This window comes from Stomoxys calcitrans, chromosome 2 (assembly GCF_963082655.1).
Source record: "Stomoxys calcitrans chromosome 2, idStoCalc2.1, whole genome shotgun sequence".
NCBI classification, from domain to species: domain Eukaryota; kingdom Metazoa; phylum Arthropoda; class Insecta; order Diptera; family Muscidae; genus Stomoxys; species Stomoxys calcitrans.
The window spans coordinates 114479247-114501011 of NC_081553.1; the positions used below are offsets into that span (position 1 = coordinate 114479247).

Consider the following 21765-nt stretch of genomic DNA (forward strand, 5'->3'; position numbering starts at 1 on the left):
AGTGGCTCAAGAAGTCAAGATTCAAGATCGGTTTAAATGGCAGCTATATCAGGTTATAGACCGATTTGAGATATGCATAGCACAGTGGTTGAAAATAATAACGAAACATGCAAATTTGCAGATTTTGCCCATGAACATTCCACTAAGTAACAGGGGCAAACTTCTCACATATCAATGAGTGCAGTCCGATTCAAGTTTTTTAAGCTCAATGATAAGGGGCTTCCTTTTATAGCCGAGTCCGAACGGCGTGCCACAGTGCGACACCTCTTTGGAGAGAAGTTTTACATGACATAGTACCTCACAAATGTTGCCAGTATTAGGAGGGGAAAACCACCGCTGAAATTTTTTTCAGATGGTGTCGCCAGGATTCGAACCCAGGCGTTCAGCGTCATAGGCGGACATGCTAACCTCTGCGCTACGGTAGCCTCCATAACCAAACATGTCGTGCAAAATTTTAGCCAAATCGAACAGCCCTCTAGAGGTTCAATAAGTTAAGATCCTAGATCGGTGTATATGGCAGTAATATCAGGTTATAGACCGATTTGAACCATGCTAAGCACAGTTGTTGAAAACCATAATTAAATACATCTTGCACAATTTTGGCTTAATCGGATAAGAATTGCGCCCTCAATTGGCTCAAGATGGTAAGATCCAAGATCGGTTTTTATGGCGGCTATATCAAAACATGGACCGACATGTTCCATTTACGATCCCGATCGTGCTTTTGACAGAGAGACGGGCGAACGGACAGAGGGATGGATGGATGAATGGACGGACGGATGGACGGATGGAGGCAGGGACTGACATGGCTAGCTAGACTTAAAATGTCATGACGATCAAGAATATATATACTTTATGGGGTCTTAGACGAATATTTCGAGGAGTTACAAACAGAATGACGAAATTAGTATACCCCCATCCTATGGGGGAGGATATAAAAATAGAAAGCGTAGTTTTTTAGACGCATGACCAAAGGACGGTGGTATATTCATTTTGTCACTCCGTTTGCAACACATCGAAATATCCATTTCCGACCCTACAAAGTATATATATTTTGGATCGTCATAGAATTCTCTGACGATTTAACAATGTCCGTGTATCTGTCCGTCTGTTCGTTCGTCTATTATAATCACTCTACAGTCTTCAAAAATTGAGATATTGAGCTGAAATTTGGCACAGATACGTCTTTCTGGTTAAGTTCTTAAACGGGTCAAATCGGACCATATTTGGATATAGCTGCTATACAGACCGATTTTAAGATAAAGGGTCCAATGCCCATAAATGCTTTATTTTTCTTCCGATTTCGCTGAAATGTGAAACAGTGCGTTGTCGGCCTTCCGACATCTGACCCAAATATGGCTCAGGTCGGACAATAATTCGATATAGCTGCCATATAGACCGATCTGCCGATAAGGGGTCTGAAGCCTATAAAAGCTTTATTTATTGCCCGATTTCGCTGAGATTTGAAACAGTGGGTTATTTTACACCTCCCGACATCTGACCTAAATATGGTTAAGATCGAACTGTTACTTATAGCTGCCATATAGACCGATCTGCCGATAAAGGGTCGGTCTGAAGCCCATAAAAGATTTATTTTTTACCCGATTTCACTGAAATTTGAAACAGTGCGTAGCTTAAGGCGTCCCAATGTAGGACCAAATATGGTTCAGATCGGACTACAATTATATATATAGCTGCCATATATACCGATCTGCCGATAAAGGGTCTGAAGCCAATAAAAGCTCTATTTATTACCCGATTTCGCAGAAATTTGAAACTTTGGGTAGATTTAAGTCTCCCGACAACCGCCCCAAATATAGTTTGGTTCGGACTATATTTAGATATAGCTGCCATATAGACCGATCTCCCGATAAAAGTTCTGAAGCCCATAAAAGCATTATTTTTTAACCAATTTCACTGAAATTTGAAACAGTGAGTAGTTCTAGGCCACCCGCCATCCGATTCAAATATGGTAAAAATAGGACTGTATTTAGATATAGCTGTCATGTAGACCGATATGCCGGTTAAGGGTCTGAAGCTCATAAAAGCTTTATTTATTACCCGGTTTTGTTGAAATTTTAAATAGAAAATTTAACAGTGACTTATATTTATAAGACCACTCAATGTCAGTGCCGAATTTGGGTGCATAAGTCGGATTGTGACGAAAGGGGGTTTACATATATATCCGAGCTGGTGGGTATCCAATGTTCTGTCCGGCCGAACTTAATGCCTTTTCATACCTTCCACCATAGGATGGGGGTATACTAATTTCGTCATTCTGTTTGTAACACCTCGAAATATGCATCTGAGACCCCACAAAGTATATATACTCTTGATCGTCATGCCATTTTAAGTCGATCTAGCCATGTCCGTCTGTCTGTCGAAAGCACGCAAACTTTCGAAGGAGTAAAGCTAGCCGCTTGAAATTTTACACAAATACTTCCTATTAGTGTAGGTCAGTTGGGATTGTAAATGGGCCAAATCGGTCCATGTTTTGATATAGCTGCCATGTAAACCGATCTGGGATCTTGAGCCTCTAGAGGGCGCAATTCTCATCCAATTTGGCAGATTCAATATTCTCTGTTTGCCAAAAATGAGATACAGCGCATAGAACTCGACAAATGCGATCCATGGTGGAGGGTATTTAAGATTCGGCACGGCCGAACTTTGCACGCTCTTACTTGTTATTTTTTTTTATTGCATTATTTACCGCACAACCCCAAAGTTGAATGCCGTATAGCCAAATTTGTTTAAGTGTTTACTTATAAATTAAAAGTTTTCTGTCTGTTGAGAGTACTGAATTCTTTCCCATTAGCCGATTATAGGCAGCGGTTTCTCGCGTTTTTATACCCACCACCCTTGGATGGGGGTATGCTAATCTAGTCATTCCGTTTGTAACACCTTGATATATTCGTCTAAGACGCCATAAAGTATACATATTCTTGATCTCTCTCGATTTGACTTTTTGAGCCCTTACAAGCCGCAATTTTTATTCGGTTTGGCTGAAAATGAGCATGCAGTGTTTTGTTATGACTTTCAAAGCTGTGTCAAGTATGGTCGAAATCGGTCTATAACCTGATATAGCTCCCATGTAAACCGATCTCCAGATTTGACTGCTTGAGCCGCTGGAGGCCACGATTTGGCAGAAGTTTTGCATAAAGTGTTCTGTTACGACTTCCAATAGCTGTGCATAGTATGGTCCAAAGAGGCCTATAACCTGATATAGCTCTCATATAAACCGATCTCCCGTCCCTGGAAGCTGCAAGTTTCGTCCGATTTGCCTGAAATTGTGCATGTGGTGTTCTGTTACGACTTCCAACTACTGTGCCGATTATGGCACATTGCTCCCATGCAATGTTCTCTAATAAGTTTACGTTAATAATTTAACGAAAGCTAATTGGATATGGATAATCTGACACTGTTTGATGTTGACTAATGATTACGCAACTAACGAAATTATAGTTTTTTTTCCAGTAAGCCGAAAACATAAATAACTCAGTTGTTCTCATAACAATGCTACCATTTGCAAAATAGTAAATGGGTGCTCATATACCATATATTTTTTAATTAATAAGGCAATAAATTAAGTTCATCTAATATGAAGCAAGTGACAGAATATTTTTTTTTTAGCAAAATAGATGTGTCAAGTTTTAAAGTTCATTCAAGCATAATGTAGCCTTTCCCAAATTGGCACAACATCTGATGTCACCGTTGGTTGTTTCCTTGTGTGGCGCCACAGCAAAGGCGGAAAAGTGGTGACTGAAATTCGTCTTCCTCCATTCGGCCAATTTCTCATTTGCTATTCATCATCTCGACTGGAGGCATTTTTGATTAAGTGCGAGCATAATGTCGAAATCCATTACGATTTTCACTTCATTTACGAAATTTGTTTAAATTTCATATTTCCTTGGCGCTCTTTGTTGCTGCTGCCAAACAAATTGCCATAATTTAATATAAACATTGTCTAAACTTGTAACGCCAATGCCGCCAATGGTTATAGTGGCGGTAATGGCATGGTTTCCTACCCTTCCTAACCCGGGTGTGGAGCAACGAGTGTCATTAGCATCATAAATCACACATGTAACTCATCCATTCACGCGCTCTCGCTCACTAGCACAACAACACACATACATCGCAGTACATGCCAATATGGCACAGTGCCGGTCACACTGGAGGGGAACATTGAAGCGTTTACTCACACATACGCGCGCGCACTCAATGACAAAGTATTTTGGTAAATTTTCCATATCAAACATAAAAACAACAACAACAAGCAACTAGAGCTACAGCAAATGAACGTAATGTCGCTTGAACATGTACATCCGTTGAAAATGCGCCAGTATTATGGCAATAAACGAATTCGCTGAGACTGAGTTCACATACAAATAATTTTATCTGGCGAGAGTGAGTGTGTGTGTGTGTATGAGGGCCTCAATTTTCTTAAGCCATGTGAGGCCTCAAATCACTCCCAAAGTTTGAGTAATATAATAATTACAAGAAAATTGCCATTCGCAAAGTCAAATAATTATTGGAAAAAGAATGGCACAATCGGAAAATTCTGATACGGGTGAAATTCTGTGGGGTTTAAAATTTGACTTCTAGAAGAAATAAGGGGACGTTATCCGTAAAATGTATCGGTTCTGAATGGTTTGCGTTAGGCTAGGTTAAAGTGGCAGCCTGACATCAGACTCTTATTTTCATTGACGATCTTCTGGGTTGGACTTCGATTCCGATCTAATCGCTCGCTGATGACAGCAACCTCTGTCATTCGAACTCATTCGACCATAGGCCGAGTCTTTGATAGATTGAAGACAGAAGGCGGATTATGGACTTAACTCTTGTAATGCCCGTTTCACCTTTTTCTTATAATTTTATTTTGTTAAGCGAGAATTAATTTTTTCTACATACAATTTTGCACGTCACTGTAGCCATAACGTACTTGGTGCAGACAAAAATCCGCAGTTAAAAGTATTACAGACATTGAAGCATAAAATTGGATTAGATGGCAAATTTGAAAAAAAAACGAAAGAGGAAAGGAATAAATCATCCATCTGATTAGAACTATTGTTGTAGAGTTTCATCGATTCTTTTGTTCTTCTGCTTATGTTACGGCACTCACTCTCTTCATTTTCTAATCTTGATTTGAACCATTCCAGGGTAAATAGATAAGAGCTTTTAATCTCTGCCTCTTTTTAATAGCATTCTAAGACAGAGATATCATGGACTCTCTCTTTCATAAGCCTCTCTTTTGTCTCTTATTCCTTTTTACACACCTTATGATGAGCTTGGAAGAGTATCTTGATTGATTCTTAAGACACGCCCCCTCCTTCAATGGTAAATGGAACTTCTCAATTTCTGATATTTCAAATGATTTCTTTTATCTAAAGCAAATATCAAATGATTATCTTTGTGAGACAAGGCTTTTATATTTATATCGTACAAAGAATACAAAAAGTATTCAAAGTACACCAGTGAGCTAGTTTTTGTTTATTTTGCAAATTTTGTTTAAATGCCGATTTGTTTGTTTTAATTTATCGGTTTCCACAGACGGTGGGTGGCAACGCATATCATCAGTTTGACATTTTTTTTCCCTTCTTTGTGCTTCTATTTGACAAAGGCATGGAACACGTTTCCTTCCAAGTTAGGGATCAATTTGTCTTTCTTTTCCTGTGATCTCTCGATGTGATAAGAAGTATTCTTACACAGAATCTACGACTTAAAACGAAAAATAAAGGAAACTTTAACTTCGGTGAATTTTTTTTTTTCATAAAAATCATAACTTTTTGCGTCACTTGACTAAGTTTTGCTGAAGGTAAATTTTTTTGTGAATTCTTTGAAAGTTTCCCAATCAAACATAGTGCATTATTTTTTTTTATTGGTCTGTAGTGCGCAAATTAGGCCTTCATACACGTATCAGTGTTAAAGCTAGCATAATTGAGGCACAGGAGGAAGTCATTCATATATGTGGAATTTTTGAAGGAAAAGGCTTGGCACACCTGGATTCAAACCAAGAGATCTATAACCAACGGGGAGCTACTACCCACAGGGTAGTAGCCACCAATTTATTAATCCGAGTCCCAAGACGTGCTTAAGTGCTTGGCCATAACCTTTTTTGTCATTCACGTGTCTACACCAAGAGACTGGCTGAAGTGATTTTTGCCATGTTATTAGTAATATTTTAAAGCCAGCAAACCAATATTACCAGCCTCTATTTGAACCTTACACCGGCTATACCAACCTGATGTGACATTTTTCAACCGGCCATGTAAAGTTTTATCCAGCTATACCTAGTTTCAAGTGATATTTTTTCGAGGAACCATACATATTGAATACGTGCTGAATTTCAAGATTTTTGAAGCCACATCTTCACGCCATTTTGTTTAATTATTTTTTCATCATGCTAAAGCATCAGGCTGCCTATATCATCACAATTCATCAACTTAACTAGAATCGAATAAGTATCGTAATTATAAAATTCCTAAATGGAATTTCATCAAAATTGATTTTTTTTATTTTTTCGTAATTTAATCAGTTATAAATTTTACAGATAGCCTCATATACATCTAAGAAATTTGTTCAGATGTATGCCCAATAGTTCGTTTTATCTTAAATTTGGTAAATCCACCAGCAACACCCTTTTCATAATTTTCAATATCCAAACAGAAAAGCAACCACGAAACCATCGACCATGTGAGGAAGGCCTTCATCGCTGGCGTCATTTTTTTGTTGGTAAGTCACAATGTAAAAATTTTATATAAATATATGCAAAGTGTGTTGTAACTCCATTGGTTAGTTTCCCTCCATTTTTATTTTCTATTGCCTTGCTCTTTGTGGAGCAAACTTTAGAATAACTCGGTGGAGACTTTCTCTCCAGCCGCTCTCGTTTTTTTTTTCTTTGGGAGATCACATGAATGCACATAGTGTTTTTATAGTTTCTCACCAGTGATTTCTCCAAGAAGTGTTTTTATATTTTTTTTCATTTTTTCATTTTTGCAACTAATTTCGTCTGTTGGGCAGACATACCTACATACATAATTTTTTATTCATTTCTATTTTCACCTGTTTCGTAAATTTAAGATACTTTTTGAATATTTTTAACCCCTTCTGGGAAGCTTTAAATTTACAACATTTTCTAATGTTATAATTTTCTATCAGATTTTTACATTATTATTAGGTAAATTTTTCTAGTTATTATTATTATTTTTTTTAAATGGTTATTAATAAAAATATGTGAATTTTGAATTTCATAAACAATGATACTTTTCTCTTGTGGCGATGAACATTTTTATAAGGCATTGTCTCAATCAGTGAAGATGTGCTAGATCCGTTGGAAAAGTTTTCCTATAAGAAGATGAGATCATAAGAGGGTAGTACCTTTGTTTGTTAGGGGTCCAATGGACATAAGCTTGAATTGGACATAATTGGTTGGAGAGGGTTATGAAGCAATGGCCCCATTTACATCCGGGATGCCATATTAAATTTGACCTTATGGGAAGTATTCGACCTGTTTTTTTTTTTCTTTATTTTTCTTTTAAAGTTCTTTTTAAATTTTGTTTGATATATGGCCAACCATCGGTTTTATTCGTTCGTTTTATTTCATTAAAAAAAGGGAGTCTGTAACAAAAATTAATTGTGTAATGGGAACGAGGCTTAGAGGGAAAGGGACACGAACCCCCCACCCGACTGAAGTTAGCAATAGAAGGCTCCCGCAGTCCCAAGACTTTCTAAGTTCTAAGATGCCTTTGAATAGGATCTGAACCTGCATCTCATACAGATTTTCATCTGGATACATTACAGATTTTGGCGCCCAACGTGGGGCAGGAAAAAGACGCTGTCTTAGGCTCTATTATTTTTTTTGTTACTTTTGGAATTTTCACTTTTTAATGGATTGTCAGAAATTATGATAATTTTGTGATTTAGTGTTCGTGAATAGTTTGCAAACCTATCTGGAACTTTGTCAACTTGATGGTTTTACGAGTTAGTCAACCGATAGTTAATTTGTAAACCTTTTTGCAAGCCAAGATTTCATTTTTCCTCCTAGTTTTTGCTTATCCATCTTTCATATATAATTTTCTTTTATATCACTACGAAGAGCTTAGCTATCAGTACCTAAAAGGCAGCTCGGATTTCGTTAACTTGCAGGAAGCATTTTTGCGACCGCTGAATTTTAGACGAAAGACACGACAAATTTAATGTTTTCTACGCTGGTTTGATCTACGCAGGGATTTTTGGAAATTTTATGTATGAACCATAGCCCAGTTTTTTTTTATTTTTTTAATTCCCATAGTAGGGTAAAAGATACTACCTGTTTTGACTCTCATCTTTGAAAGGAAAACATATATCGTTTATGAAATTTTCTGAAAACTTATTTTTTTTGAGTTGCTGCAATAAGCAATACAATAAGGAATATTTATTAAATTTTTTCTGTTAGAACTTCAGATTTTGAAATGTCCTTGGAGAGAACCCCTCCACCGGCATTACCGCCGACTGCCTCGGCACCGGTTAATTCGGAACCTACGTTATGTTGGGTGTGTAACGAGATTATGACTGATGGTCAGGAATGTATGCTTATTAATGGATGTTCACATTCATTTCATAAGGTATGCTTACAGGAGTTTTTAACTACAGCATCGGAATGCCCCATGTGCAAACGATCGTGTCAGCCTAATGATTTAAAGGCTTTTGTGTCTGGACAGGGACTAGTTGCTCCGAAGAAACAACCGGCAAACAGGGGCAAAGCTAGGGGTGCGATGCAGAAGCAATATAATACGAGGAGTGCAAGGAATTTATTCCAGGACCAAGTGAGTTTTTTTAACACTAGTTCAGGTTCTCTGGGAGGTAATTTGGCCACACCAAATCGCGATCCTGGTGGTATTAATTCTCGAGGTTTTCACTCCCCATCTCAAGGTGTTGCAAATCCTTCCGCTGGAAACCGTTTTGACTTTAATGAGATGAATAGGTTGATTGAGGCTAACTTGACTCGGATGCTACAAAATTTGAATATTTTGCCCAATCCCAATCAGGACAATCCGCGGGGCGTTCTTCGAAATAGTTTCCAAGATTCGAGGTCCAGAATAGACACAAGGATGCCAAATGACAATGCTCATGCACCTAGTGCAGCCCAAGGTGGAAATGAAGTCCCTTCACAGTCTGTACATTTGAATAGCAATTCGCATATTTTGAATGTGTCTCCGCATTCACTCTCGAACTCTAATAATGGCAATATTCCTTCCGATAGGGTTACATCGATAATTCAGAGTTGGAATTTAAAATTCGACGGGTCATCCACCGGTCTCAACGTCGAAGAATTTTTATACCGGATTTGTTCACTGACTAGGGATAATTTTAATAGTGATTTCTCTTGTATATGCAGGAACCTTAATATTTTGTTAACCGGAAAGGCTAGAGAATGGTACTGGCGTTACCATAAGAGGGTTGCATCTCTTAACTGGGATGATTTTAGCCAGGCCATTCGTGAGCAATATAGGGATTCCAAGACGTCGTACGATTTTAGAGAGGAAATCAGGAATCGGAAACAAAGGGCCAATGAATCATTTGATACTTTTTATGAGTCTATTGCTGGTATTATGGATAGATTGTCGACGCCAATGGCAGAGCAGGAACTGATTGAGATAATACTTAGAAATTTACGTCCTGATGTGCGTCAGGACTTGCTTTATATGAAAATAGATTCAATTCCACATCTTCGTCAACTGGTGCAAACCAGAGAAAATTTCCTCAGCGATGAGTATGTTAGGAGGAACTTGTCCATGCGCAATGTAGGAATGACTAATGTCCCTCGTAGATTCGTATCCGAGATTGATGACGATCGTGATTGTGTCATGGAAGGGGATGAGGATACCTTGAAAGTAGAGGCGGTTCACGGGTCGACGACCAATATGAAATGCTGGAATTGTGAGGAACTCGGACATCACTGGCAGGAATGCTTGAGTGATAGACGAATTTTTTGTTATGGCTGTGGGGCCAAGGACATTTATAAGCCCAACTGCATTGATTGCAGAAACCGTAGGAACAACCCGGCAAAAAACTCGAGACCTCAGGGTCCACCGATCGAATGATTGATAATGTGGACCCCCACAAACCCCCTGATGTACCATTTGAACCCGGATTTTCTAATACCACACCTATTTCTACTTCTATTAAAGGAGATGTCGGGATATGCCCTCCAATAGACATTTTGAGAAGACCAGAGACCCTTGTTAGTTTTGCTAATGATATGCCATCTCATGTCTTATATCCGAGACGGCCTTATCACGAACGTTTAGCTTATTATCTGCAGAGACGCAATGAGATTTTTTCGTTGAGTAGTTTAAATTCTATTTCCAGTAGGCGGCCCAGACGTTCTACCATTCGATTAAGGCAGTACTTTAGATCCAAAAGGTTATGTAGGAAATTCTTGGTTTCGGCGATATTTTCTAAGCCCACGGATATGCGATATTTTGCGAAAATCTCCTTTTTGGAATTCAATGAATTCGGTCTTCTAGATACTGGGGCGAGTGTAAGCTGCCTTGGCGCTGAACTGGCGTTACACAATTTTTCGAAGTATCAAAATTTTTCTAAGTGTAGGTCGAATGTGAGCACTGCTGATGGAAGTATTCAAAGAGTCGTTGGCTGGATAGATGTTCTCGTTTCTTTTAAAGGAGATACTAGGCCTTTGAGATTTTTTATAATCCCTTCTTTGTCACAAAGGGTGATACTAGGTATTGACTTCTGGAAGAAGTTTGGTTTGATACCAGATATACTAGGATCTGTTGTCTTAATGGCTGATGGAGTTATCTCTACGAGTGTTCAGGCTTTGAATCCTGAGGGTGTAGTACTGCAGGAGGATTTTGACACTGATTCTTTTCCATTGACAGGACCACAGCGCAAGCAACTTCAAGCGGTTATAAATCTTTTTCCGAATTTTGAAACCCAGGGGCTGGGTAGGACCAGGTTGATTCGGCATAGTATTGACGTTGGGGATGCTTCTCCCGTAAAACAACGATACTACCCTGTGTCCCCGGCGGTTGAGAGATTAATGTTCGGAGAAATTGACCGGATGCTCAGTTTGGGTGTCATAGAACCGTCCACTTCGGCGTGGAGTTCGCCGATGCGATTAGTGGTGAAGCCGGGAAAAGTAAGGTTGTGCTTGGATGCTAGAAGGCTGAACGCCGTTACTATAAAGGATGCTTATCCTTTACCCAATATTGAGGGAATCTTCGCACGACTGCCAAAGGCGAATATCATTTCCAAACTCGATTTGAAGGATGCCTTTTGGCAGATTAGCCTAGACGAAAAGTCGAGACCACTGACAGCATTTACAGTCCCGGGACGGCCTTTGTACCAATTTGTGGTAATGCCGTTCGGGCTCTGTAATGCTCCACAGACTATGTGTAGGCTAATGGACGAGATCATTCCTCCCGATTTGCGCCATTGCGTATTTGGGTATTTGGATGATCTCGTCATCGTGTCGGAAGATTTCCCCTCTCATATGGAGGTATTGGTGCGGATTTCTGCACAATTCCGAAGGGCCAACCTTTCTTTAAACGTTTCCAAAAGTAAGTTTTGCGTCACCAGAGTAAATTACTTGGGTTACGTAATTGGAAACGGAGGCATAACCACTGATCCGGAAAAGGTCGCGGCAATAACCAACTGACCAGTGCCCAAGACTTTGAAACAGGTCCGAGGATTTTTAGGACTAACCGGCTGGTATCGTCGGTTCGTGCCGAATTTTTCTGATGCTACGTTCCATATAACCGAGGTTTTGAAATCCAGGAAGAAGTTTCAGTGGACACCAGAGGCACAATTGGCTTTCGAGGATCTCAAGGGGTTGCTTACATCCGCTCCGGTACTTTCTAACCCTGACTTCACTAAGAAGTTCTACTTGCACTGTGATGCAAGCGATCACGGCATAGGTGCCGTTCTCGTACAGTTAGATAAGGATGGGCAGGAAAAACCCATTGCATTTATGAGTAAAAAGCTTACCACGGCTCAGCGCAACTATAGCGTAACCGAACGCGAATGCCTTGCAGCCGTGGAAGCGATAAAGAAATTCAGGTGCTACCTAGAATTACAGGAGTTCGAAGTGGTCACTGACCACTCCAGTCTATTATGGCTGATGAGGCAGCCGGATTTAAGTGGAAGGTTGGCACGCTGGGTTTTTAAACTTCAGTCCTATCGTTTTTCTATTAGTCACAGGAAGGGAAGCGAACATGTCGTACCTGATGCACTTTCGCGGATTCCTCACGAGGAGGTTGCAGGTATTGACACCATCCTACCGGAAGTTGACCTTGAATCTCCTTTCTTTTTGGATGAGGACTACGTTTCTCTGAGGGCCAGGGTATTTGAAAGTCAGTCGAGTCTACCGGATTTGCGAATTGTGGACAAGTACGTGTACTATCGTACAGAACCCTATTCTGGTGAGGAGCGACAGGAGCAGGATGCCTGGAAACTTTGGATCCCTTTAAGGCTCCGAGAGGACACGATATCGAGGGCTCACGATTCACCGGTGACGGCACACGGCGGGATCGCTAAGACTGTGGATTTGCTAAGACGGCATTTCTTCTGGCCAGGTATGGTCAAGGACGTTCGAAGGTACGTGGGCAATTGCGAGGTGTGCAAGACTACCAAGGCCCCGAATACCATAATGAAGCCTCCTATGGTTAATCAATCTGTCTCCGAACGGCCCTTTCAACGCCTCTATATTGATCTGTTAGGACCATATCCGAGGAGTAAGTCAGGATATATAGGTTTGCTGATTGTTTTAGACCACTTTAGTAAATTTCACTGGGTGTGTCCTCTGCGCAAATTTACATCTTCGGCCATTAAGGATTTCCTGCAGAGTCAGATATTTCATATCTATGGTGTCCCGGAAACAGTTATCAGCGATAATGGTGGCCAGTTCAAGGCAGATGATTTGAACGCCTTTTTGACGAGCTTCGGTATCAACCATATTTACACCGCCTTTTATTCACCGCAGGCGAATGCGTCAGAGCGGGTTAACCGATCGCTTATAGCCGGAATCCGCGCATTTCTTAAGAAGGATCATCGTGAGTGGGATCAAAATCTCAGTGCTATCTGCTGTGCGCTAAGAAATTCGATCCACCAGTCCATTCGAGTGTCCCCATATCATGCGTTATTTGGGTTCGACATGGTAACCCATGCTTCGAACTATGTCCTTCTCAGGAATTTAAAACTCCTGAATGAATCTACCAATTGTCTTAGTCGAGATGATCGACTCCAACTTATAAGAGATGATGTTAAGAAGCATATAAAGTCTGCCTTTGAGAAGAATCAACGTGAGTACAACCTGCGAACAAGACCCAGGTCTTTTGAGGTAGATCAACAGGTATTTCGGCGTAATTTTGCGCAAAGCAGTTTAGAGAAGAAGTTTAGTACGAAGCTAGCACCCACTTTTATAAAGTCGAAAGTCCGAGAAAAACTTGGCAATCATTATTATGTGCTAGAAGACATGGATGGTAAAGTGGCAGGAACCTTCCATTGTAAGGACATTAGGACATAGCTTTGAGATCGATCGAGGGCTATGTTTAGATTGAATGCGCTGTTTGCCCAAAGTTTTTTTTCGTTTTTTTTCTTCGTACTAACATCATTAAGTCCAGAAATCAAGATATTTTCTAGCAAAAGATTTCTTTTATTATGTGACATATTTTTTTCGACTTGACATTATTTGAACCAAATTTACGGCCTTTTCCATTTTATTTCCATTCAAACTTGAAGAGAAATAACCTGGTTTTGTAATGCCCGTTTCACCTTTTTCTTATAATTTTATTTTGTTAAGCGAGAATTAATTTTTTCTACATACAATTTTGCACGTCACTGTAGCCATAACGTACTTGGTGCAGACAAAAATCCGCAGTTAAAAGTATTACAGACATTGAAGCATAAAATTGGATTAGATGGCAAATTTGAAAAAAAAACGAAAGAGGAAAGGAATAAATCATCCATCTGATTAGAACTATTGTTGTAGAGTTTCATCGATTCTTTTGTTCTTCTGCTTATGTTACGGCACTCACTCTCTTCATTTTCTAATCTTGATTTGAACCATTCCAGGGTAAATAGATAAGAGCTTTTAATCTCTGCCTCTTTTTAATAGCATTCTAAGACAGAGATATCATGGACTCTCTCTTTCATAAGCCTCTCTTTTGTCTCTTATTCCTTTTTACACACCTTATGATGAGCTTGGAAGAGTATCTTGATTGATTCTTAAGACACGCCCCCTCCTTCAATGGTAAATGGAACTTCTCAATTTCTGATATTTCAAATGATTTCTTTTATCTAAAGCAAATATCAAATGATTATCTTTGTGAGACAAGGCTTTTATATTTATATCGTACAAAGAATACAAAAAGTATTCAAAGTACACCAGTGAGCTAGTTTTTGTTTATTTTGCAAATTTTGTTTAAATGCCGATTTGTTTGTTTTAATTTATCGGTTTCCACAGACGGTGGGTGGCAACGCATATCATCAGTTTGACATTTTTTTTCCCTTCTTTGTGCTTCTATTTGACAAAGGCATGGAACACGTTTCCTTCCAAGTTAGGGATCAATTTGTCTTTCTTTTCCTGTGATCTCTCGATGTGATAAGAAGTATTCTTACACAGAATCTACGACTTAAAACGAAAAATAAAGGAAACTTTAACTTCGGTGAATTTTTTTTTTTCATAAAAATCATAACTTTTTGCGTCACTTGACTAAGTTTTGCTGAAGGTAAATTTTTTTGTGAATTCTTTGAAAGTTTCCCAATCAAACATAGTGCATTATTTTTTTTTATTGGTCTGTAGTGCGCAAATTAGGCCTTCATACACGTATCAGTGTTAAAGCTAGCATAATTGAGGCACAGGAGGAAGTCATTCATATATGTGGAATATTTGAAGGAAAAGGCTTGGCACACCTGGATTCAAACCAAGAGATCTATAACCAACGGGGAGCTACTACCCACAGGGTAGTAGCCACCAATTTATTAATCCGAGTCCCAAGACGTGCTTAAGTGCTTGGCCATAACCTTTTTTGTCATTCACGTGTCTACACCAAGAGACTGGCTGAAGTGATTTTTGCCATGTTATTAGTAATATTTTAAAGCCAGCAAACCAATATTACCAGCCTCTATTTGAACCTTACACCGGCTATACCAACCTGATGTGACATTTTTCAACCGGCCATGTAAAGTTTTATCCAGCTATACCTAGTTTCAAGTGATATTTTTTCGAGGAACCATACATATTGAATACGTGCTGAATTTCAAGATTTTTGAAGCCACATCTTCACGCCATTTTGTTTAATTATTTTTTCATCATGCTAAAGCATCAGGCTGCCTATATCATCACAATTCATCAACTTAACTAGAATCGAATAAGTATCGTAATTATAAAATTCCTAAATGGAATTTCATCAAAATTGATTTTTTTTATTTTTTCGTAATTTAATCAGTTATAAATTTTACAGATAGCCTCATATACATCTAAGAAATTTGTTCAGATGTATGCCCAATAGTTCGTTTTATCTTAAATTTGGTAAATCCACCAGCAACACCCTTTTCATAATTTTCAATATCCAAACAGAAAAGCAACCACGAAACCATCGACCATGTGAGGAAGGCCTTCATCGCTGGCGTCATTTTTTTGTTGGTAAGTCACAATGTAAAAATTTTATATAAATATATGCAAAGTGTGTTGTAACTCCATTGGTTAGTTTCCCTCCATTTTTATTTTCTATTGCCTTGCTCTTTGTGGAGCAAACTTTAGAATAACTCGGTGGAGACTTTCTCTCCAGCCGCTCTCGTTTTTTTTTTCTTTGGGAGATCACATGAATGCACATAGTGTTTTTATAGTTTCTCACCAGTGATTTCTCCAAGAAGTGTTTTTATATTTTTTTTCATTTTTTCATTTTTGCAACTAATTTCGTCTGTTGGGCAGACATACCTACATACATAATTTTTTATTCATTTCTATTTTCACCTGTTTCGTAAATTTAAGATACTTTTTGAATATTTTTAACCCCTTCTGGGAAGCTTTAAATTTACAACATTTTCTAATGTTATAATTTTCTATCAGATTTTTACATTATTATTAGGTAAATTTTTCTAGTTATTATTATTATTTTTTTTAAATGGTTATTAATAAAAATATGTGAATTTTGAATTTCATAAACAATGATACTTTTCTCTTGTGGCGATGAACATTTTTATAAGGCATTGTCTCAATCAGTGAAGATGTGCTAGATCCGTTGGAAAAGTTTTCCTATAAGAAGATGAGATCATAAGAGGGTAGTACCTTTGTTTGTTAGGGGTCCAATGGACATAAGCTTGAATTGGACATAATTGGTTGGAGAGGGTTATGAAGCAATGGCCCCATTTACATCCGGGATGCCATATTAAATTTGACCTTATGGGAAGTATTCGACCTGTTTTTTTTTTCTTTATTTTTCTTTTAAAGTTCTTTTTAAATTTTGTTTGATATATGGCCAACCATCGGTTTTATTCGTTCGTTTTATTTCATTAAAAAAAGGGAGTCTGTAACAAAAATTAATTGTGTAATGGGAACGAGGCTTAGAGGGAAAGGGACACGAACCCCCCACCCGACTGAAGTTAGCAATAGAAGGCTCCCGCAGTCCCAAGACTTTCTAAGTTCTAAGATGCCTTTGAATAGGATCTGAACCTGCATCTCATACAGATTTTCATCTGGATACATTACACTCTCTGCCAGGCTTTGCTGGCCATTTCTGAGTGGGGTCGAAAGAACAGAGTAGATTTTAATGCACGCAATACGCAATGTTGTTTGCTGCTGACACTTTACAATCGTCAATAACTATCGACGGTGTGGATATCAAGCAGTCAGAGGCTCTTGATGTTCTGTGATATCCATTGGTCAAAATATGTATTCGAAGTGTCGAAGGAAGCATTCAAGATGGGCTTTCTAAAGCGGTGTAAGAAATATTTCACTACTTCTGATCTTTCTAATATCCACACTACGTACATTAGGCCGAAAATGGAATAAGTCGCATACATGATCCGGAGCTTCAAAATCATCCCTGGTGCTGCTACACCGTGTGCAGAGGCAGGCGTTGGTGTTGATTGGAGATGGTAATGGTGTACAATTCTATTGTTTCCCTTGAACATCGTCGAAATGTAGGCTGTGTGGCCTTGTTCTATCGATTCTTCCACCGCGTGTGTTCTTCGAAAATCAGTCTTCTGATTCCTGACTTGAGGTTGTTTGTCAGAAATACATGATTTTCTAGAAGCGTACACCGACTTATAATCGATTGGCCAGCTGATCGGACCATGCACTACCAAGAGAATTCTTTTTTCGCAAGGATGGTTTATATGTATATCGGAATCGACTTCGTTTTTCCCGCTATTTACGACATCCAGAAATTCAAAGCAAGTGTCAATAAACACTACTCCCTCCCAGGCGTTCAGCGTCATAGGCGAACATGCTAACCTCTGCGCTACGGTGGCCTCCGCGTAGCAGAGGGTTTAAATCCCTCCTCAATTAGCATTCGTAAAAAGTTTTTTATCGTGTTCACACACAGGAGTGGAGAAAAAATGCCCCACTTTGGCTTGTCCTGTGCCATCTTCTCCCTCACATGTATAGTCATGGGACCCGCAAGTTATCCTTAGCACATGGTTTATCGCTTCGAATCATTACCGTTTTACAGCAAAGGTTCGCACCCGTTTGAACATGGTGAGGAAAGAACGATTTGACACTGCAAAGAAGCTCGACATTGCAAAGCTACAAATACTACAACAGATGGCAACGGCATATGCAACTCGACTGACCCAATTGCTTGATGAAAGCACCCCTTGTTCCGATGGTATAATGGCGCAGTGGCAAACCATTGCCCACTCCATGGAAAATGGCGAGAAATTCGTACTTGGGTACCGGAGGCCTCCCCCAAGAAACTCATGGTACGATCAAGAGTGTCGAGATGCTACTGAAGCCTAGAATGCGGCATGTAGAACAACCCTGCAATCAGTAACAACGCGCCAGATGAAGGAGAGGTATCGGGGGAAAAGGAGAGAGGAGAAATGTCTATTCCGCAAAAAGAAAAAGGAAATGGAAAGACTTGAGTGTGAGCGAATTGAGATGTACAGGAGTCAGAATGAAATCCGGAAATTCTACCAAAGAATTAAACATCAAACCGATGGCTTTGGTGCAGGCACATCCTCTTGCAGAGACAAAGAAGGAAATCTGGTTACTGACACAGATAACATGCTGAGGATATGGAAAGAAAATTTTACCCAACCGCTAGTGTCCGACGTTGGCGGTGAAGAGGATACTGCAGAACAAATGAATGATAATGGAATAGCATGTTTACCTCGTAGTCAGAAAAAAGTCCAAATAGTAGTGACCCGACTGAAGAACAACAAGGCAGCAGGAGCCGACGGGTTACCCGCTGAACTATTAAAGACCGGGGGTGACACCCTGATATGGCGTACGCATCAGCTTATCTGCGCAATGTGGCTAGAAGAACGCATACCCCATGATTGGAACCTCAGCATACTATGACCCTCACACGAGAAAGAAGACAAGACGGAATGTGCCAACTATAGAGGAATAAGTCTCCACCGCTTCGCATACAAGATACTCTCGAACGTACTGTGTGAAAGGTTTAAACCTAAAGTCAATAAGATAATTGGGCCTTATCAATTCACCTTTAGACCTGGTAAACTCACCCTAGACCAGATATTCACACTGCGCCAAATCCTGGAAAAGACCCGAGAGGGACCAATCCACACCTACCATCTCGTTGTTGACTACAAAGCCGCCTTCGATACTCATTTACGTTCAAAGGTATTCTAAGCCATGTCTGAAGGATACCAACCCTGCAATATTAATAAAACTCTGCAGGATGACTCTTGCTGATACGCGTTCCTTAGTAAGAATAGGAAAGAATCTCTCCGAAACATTTAATACCAAACGAAGTTTCAGACAAGGAGACAGCCTATTGTTTGGTCTCTTCAATATTTTGCTGAAGAAGATTATACGAGATGCAGATGTGAATATATGTGGCACATGGGTCATGGTTCGGTCAGCGGAAGCAGTTACAGAAGACTTTGAAAAATTCGAAAAAAATTCCTTAAAAATGGGTCTGACAGTAAACAGAAATAAAAAAAATGGATGATATCAAGTCCCAAAACCCCTGTACGACCGATCAGATAAAGAAAATTGAGAAAGTTGGGAACCCCACATTTGAGATAGGTTAGGTTGAAAAGAGGGTGTGGATATTAATCCACAGACGAGGTAGTGCTTGGAGTATTTGAGAGAAAGATTCTTCGTAAAATATATGGACCATTTTGAGTTAATGGAGAATATAGGCGTCGCATGAGCCACGAGCTGTATGGCGACGATAGCATAGTTACACGTATCAAACTACAACGGCTGCGTTTGTTTTCAGAATTGACGAAGAAGCTCCAGCAAAGAAGACTTTTGAAGGCAAACACGATGGTACACACAAACGACCAAAATACCGACCAAGATAGTTCAAGTGGCGGGAGACACCTTGAAACTTGGTGTCGGAGATTTTAGAATGAGCGCAGAAGATCCAGGCGCTTGGAACGCTATTCAACATTCGGCTAGTGGAACCAATGTTCTGTCATAGCCAATGAAAATAAGTAAGTATTCCACCACATCTTTAATTGCAAGGATCTCCGCTTGATACACACTGCAGTAGTCGGGTAACCTTCTCGATATGACCAGTTTTAGCTTTTAAGAGTACACCCTAAAGCCTGGTCGTCTAGTTTGAAACCATCCGTGTAGAAGTCTATGCAACTTCTATTACCAGGGATGTGTAATGAACCTTTGCTGGAGATAGTGTGTTTTTTTTGTTTTGCAATATGAGCACCAACATTTCTTCATGATTTGCTCACCTTTTATGTGCCTAGTTTTGGTATGGCACAGCTACAATTCCGTTTGTAACACTTGAAATGCCTGACTGCCATTGACTGTCCGACCATCTGTCTATCCTTTTGTCTGTCCGCACGATTTTTACCTACTTTCAAGATTCTACAATCAATTTCATTACACGCATTAAAATGCCCAGTTCATATATGGTCTGAATGTGTCTATTGGGGGTAATTCACATGAATCTTATTACACTTAACGAAGTTTAACTTACATTTGCCCATTTGAAGTCATCAGCTGAAGGCCCTTGTGAATTTTGTCCATGGAGGACGAAATTTGGCCAGTCTTTATGAATTTTTTTGCGATAACTCACCATGTTCACAATACTGTATTTTTGTCACATTTCAAGATTTGACTCCGGCCATGGCAACGGGAACGAGAAAAAACAGGAATTTGTGAGAATATTTTTCTGCAAATTATTTCCACCTACTTACGGTTTGGTTTTAACATCATTTAATTTTTTATATGCATTAGCATATACCCATTAAATTATTATTATGCCACGACATTTGTATACAAAATACCCTTTTTTGATTTTTTGTCCACGGCTCCCGGTCAGCTTCTTCTCAATTCTTCTTCAATTTGGAATTTTTTATGAACGTCATTTCGAATTTCAAAATTTTTTTTCTTTATAATTCAAATTCTTTTTTATTATAAATTCTTTAGAAAAAATGTGTTCCAATAAGGAACAGTTATGTCTTTTTTTAAGTAATGTCTATAATAGCAAAACAATAAATAGAAACAGGTCGATGATGTGCTATCAAAATCATTTTCTATTACACCCATTTTGTTTTGATATGGAATTTTATAGCAGCAAGCACTTGTACGTACAATTCACTACTGTGTACAAGAAACGTACCCACAAGCGGCTATTCGGCCGGTCATTTGATGCAAGACTTGCAAATTTATATAGATTTTTTCTCTTTTTGTGGATATAGGAAAAAAATGAGACTTTCCAGATAATATCCTTACCAACAGATTTAATTGGACATTTCTCTAGGTCTAGAAGTTGCATTTTGGAATTGAATGTCCGAAATGAGGTTTTTTTTTTTATTGTGGCAACCATATGTGGTCAATGCAATTGGCAACATGAAGTGAGATTAGTTTTGACGTTTCCTTTCGACCTTTTTTTTTTTTTGCACGGATGAGGAGCTGCAAGTGGCAGAACCAACTTCAGAACTTCCTATTGTCTGCCAACTGTGAAAGGGAAAGCATCAACTCTTTAAATAAAATCCAGACTTTATCCCACGGATCGTTTAATTATTTTGCTTAGTGAAGTTCGAATAGTGCAAATATAACTTTTTTAGAATATTTTTTTTGTAAATGTTTGTGTCATTTTTTGAAAGAGGTAAGGGATCCTTTTTGGCTTTGTATTTTGGTGATTTTTTTTAGCATGACAGTGTTTTTATCTTAGATTCGCCTAAGAGTCAGTGCACCTCGTGATTGGGAAAATCTTAATTTGATCGACCAGCCTCACTTTTCCTTGTGCATTAGGGAATAAGTGCACGATACAGCACCAAATTTTCCCAAAGAATATTGTGCAGGAATCGCCATTGAGATCACCTGGTGCATTACATTGTGCTGGAATCTAGACCAGAATCTATTTTTGATGAAATCACGCTGGCAGAAGTGCAGCGTGATATATTTTTTTCGATTGCACCCGACGCAGTTGCAGCCCTTTGAATTTTTAATAATTTTTGCCCACCAACCAAGGCCTTTGGCCTCGTCTAACACCTTATTGGCTTGTTAAATCCCAAAAACCGAATGAATTTGCCATAGCCAAGGCACGAAGATAGCTGAGATGAGAATGGCTCAACTCATCCATCAACCAGCTTAGACGACCCGCA

General features: G+C 39.1%; 1 long non-coding RNA gene across 1 annotated transcript; it reads right to left on the reverse strand.

Moving 5' to 3' along the window:
* Positions 1-19830: 19830 nt before the first annotated feature.
* LOC131995325 (uncharacterized) lies at positions 19831-20609 on the reverse strand. Its single transcript, XR_009397381.1, has 3 exons — positions 20353-20609; positions 20133-20244; positions 19831-20079 (listed from the first exon to the last, which is right to left on the reverse strand). It is a non-coding gene; the product is annotated as an uncharacterized LOC131995325 (long non-coding RNA).
* Between the last annotated feature and the right edge of the window lie 1156 nt (positions 20610-21765).